This window comes from Otolemur garnettii, unplaced genomic scaffold (assembly GCF_000181295.1).
Source record: "Otolemur garnettii isolate 467f Iridium unplaced genomic scaffold, OtoGar3 scaffold00031, whole genome shotgun sequence".
NCBI classification, from domain to species: Eukaryota; Metazoa; Chordata; class Mammalia; order Primates; family Galagidae; genus Otolemur; species Otolemur garnettii.
This window is the reverse complement of record NW_003852426.1, coordinates 7,762,847-7,766,434: the sequence shown is the minus strand read 5'-3', so window position 1 is coordinate 7,766,434 and position 3,588 is coordinate 7,762,847.

Genomic DNA, 3,588 nt, shown 5'->3' with positions numbered 1-3,588 from the left:
CGCCCGGCCATTTTATTTTTGGTTGTAGCCATCATTGTTGTCTGGCGGGCCCGGGCTGGGGATTCGAACCTGCCACCTTAGGTGTATGTGGCTGGCGCCTTAGCCGCTTGAGCCACAGGCGCCGAGCCATGTTATTAAGAATTAAATGAAATAGAGAGTATACACATGCAGAGCAACTTGAATCTATCTCCCAGGTTAAAAAAAATTTTAAATAGATTAAATGAAATAATTTCTACCAAGGCTTTAGCATAGTACTTGGCCCACTGTGAGTGGGTTTTTTTTTTTAAGACAGTCTCAAGCTGTCGCCCTGGGTAGAGTGCTCTGGCATCCTAGCTCACGGCAACCTCCAACCCTTGGGCTTAAGCAATCCTCTTGCCTCAGTTTTTCTAGTTTTTACTAGAGGTAGGGTCTCGCTTTTGCTCAGGCTCGTCTTGAACTTGTGAGCTCAAGCTATCCACCTGCTTCGGCCTCCCAGAGTGCTAGGATTACAGGCACGGGCCACTGTGCCCACCCCGCACTGTGAGTGTTTAAGAATGCTCTCTCCTTCTGTAGTTATCTGTAGTGTTTAAGAATGCTCTCTCTCTCCTTCTGTAGTTATGCATTTAATATATCACAGACATTGTTCCATGTCAATACCTTAAGATCTAAGCCAGCCTTCTTGTTAAACAGTTGCATAGTTCTCTATTGCATAAATTCATCAGAATTTATCTAATGATTTCCCTTTTAATGGGTATATTTTTCTTTTTCTTTTTCTTTTTTTTGAGATGGTCTCACTCTGTTGCCCCAGCCTAGAGTACCATGGCATCAGTCTGGCTCATAGCAACCTCAAACTCCTGGGTTTGAACAATCCTCCTGTCTCAGCCTTCTAAGTAGCTGGGACTGGCACCTACCACAATGCCTGGCTAATATTTCTATTTTTGGTAGAGAGGGGGTCTTGCTCTTGTGCAGGCTGGTCTCAAATTCCTGAGCTCTAAGAATCCTCCCACCTCAGTTCCCAAAATGCCAGAATTACAGTATAAGCCACCTTGCCCAGCCCATAATTTTCTTCAATGAATCTCCTTTTGATGGATATTTATGTACTTTCCTATTTGGGAGACAACTGTAAATGTACCACGAACAGCTCACAGATGCATCGTGTTGTACTGGCCTATTTCCTTGGGGTAAATTCTCAGAATTATAACTGTAGGTCAAGGGCGCACAGGTAGAGTGCTGGGTGCATATAGGTAGGATGAGAGGGTGCTCATGGTTAGTATGGGGGGGGACAGTTAGAATGTTGGGGTGCTCATTTCTAGAATGCTGGGTGCACAGGGCTCAGTCCCTGAACCCCTTCTTCACACTTTAAAATTCCATCTATAGGATGATAGCCTTGGCCCAGACCTGCTCCCTGAACTCAGACTCCCATCCGCTTGACACGGCCATGGTGGCACTCCACTGTGTCTTGTCCACATCAGAGCTCCCAATGTTTGCTACATCACGCTCCATCCACCATCTTCTCACTTGGTTAGTGATGGACAGCTCCATCTTCCACGGGCTCCAGTCAGAGACCTTGGTGTCATCCGTGGCTCTCTGAAAGGGGATCTTATGCACTCTACCTTCAGAAAAAATTCAGAATCCTTCACTGTTTCACTCCTGGTCTAAGTGTCTAAGCCAGGCCCCCCCCACCACACCTGGTTTGTTGCAATAGACTCCTAATTGCCTCTGCCCTCACCTCCTTTCTATTTTAGCAAGCAGCCAAAGGGAGCCTGTTCAGACCCCATCTCACTCACAGCCCTTGGAAGGTCTCCATATCTCAACCTGCCTTTTCTGTACCTGCTCTCAGTGATGTCCTGACATCCCCACCCACAATGTCCCGCTTGCAGCCTGCTCCAGCCACACTGACCTCCCCACTGGTCTTTGCATGCAGTAGGCATGGTGCATGCAAACACTCGCTGTCCCTTCCACCTGGAATGCTCTTTCAGCATGACTACCTGCCTCCCTTACTTCTTTCATTGAGGTTGTTACGAACATCGACATCCTTCTGCCAGGGTGACAAGGTGTCCCAGTTTACCTCATGCAGAGAGGCTTTCTGGTGCTTGAGACTAGGGTTTTAAATCCAGGAATGTACAGTTGGTTGGGCACCCATTTAAGCCCTTATCACAGCTGATGTATTCTATATTTTACTTACTTATTTTGTTGGTTATCTCCCCGCCGAGGATGTAAACTCCACAAGGGCAGAAACTTTTGTCTCATTAACTGCTGTACCCCTAGTGCAGGGACCACATCTGCCTTCTAGAAGATGCTCCTTACTTGTTGAATGAAGGAATGAAGAAATGAACTCATGGCCAGCCTGGTCCCCTGAAAGATTTTACAATGCGGTTTTTTGGGCTTTTAAAAACATGCTACATGGCCAGGGGTTGTGGCTCATACCTGTAATCCTAGCACTCTGAGAGGCTGAGGTGGGAGGATCACCTGAGCTCAGGAGTTCTGTACCAGTCTCTACTAAACATAGAAAAACTAGTGGGGCATTGCGGCAGAGGCCTGTAGTCCAAGCTACTTGGGAGGCTGAGGCAGTGGGATCGCTTGAGCCCAAGAGTTTAAGGTTGCTGTGAGCTATGATGATGTCACTGCACTCTAGCCTAGGCTACAGAGGAACTTTGTTTCAAAAAAAAAAACAGAAAAACAAACCAAAAACTCCCCATCCTACAGGAGGGACTTAGCCTCAGGTTAGAGGCAGGCAAACTGCTAGGCCTACAAGGGGGCAAAGATCAAAGACTCATTGAGTTTTCCTCCTTCGAGAACAGAGCCCAGTAATGGCTGGGCCTGCTGGGAATAGCTGAGGGTGTCCAGGCCCAGGCGGGGGCCACTGATGTGACCTGCTTACCACTGTCACCCTGGTGGTCTCTCATGAAAATGTAGCCTCACCCACCAGTGGGGCATGGGTAGGGTGAGGTGGGACACAGGCGTTCCACCCATCCCCTTCCTCTCACCTTTCCTATCTTTCCCCCTCCTTTTCCTTCCCTCCCCACCTGGTTTATTGTTCTGAGACCTGATGGAAAGAGCTTTGATCTTAGTCCACTAGACTAAAACCTGGTTCTGGCATCAACTAGCTGTGTAACCTTTAGCCAATTACTAAACCTCTCTGAGTCAGGGTCCTCATCTGGAAAATGGAGACTATAACTCTTGAGGGTAGAATGAGATAATCCACATAAAATACCTTGCACTGTGCCTGGTCCAGCTGACATTTATTATTTACTGTTATTATTACACATCTGGCACTTGATAGGGACCCAAACATTGATTGTTTGCTTTTTTTCTTCTTCATACCAGATACTCCAGACTGCTTAGATTCATGTGAGTACTCTTTAAAAATACTCAGAGTAGGATGGTGCCTGGGGCTCAGTGGGTAGGGCGCTGGCCCCATATACTGAGGGTGGCAAGTTTGAACCCGGCCCCGGCCAAAAAAAAAATAGCTGGGTGTTGTGGCAGACACCTGTAGTCCTGACTGCTTGGGAGGCTGTGGCAAGAGAATCGCCTAAGCCCAGGAGTTGGAGGTTGCTGTGAGCTGTGACGCCACAGTATTCTACTGAGGGCCATAAGGTGAGACTGTCT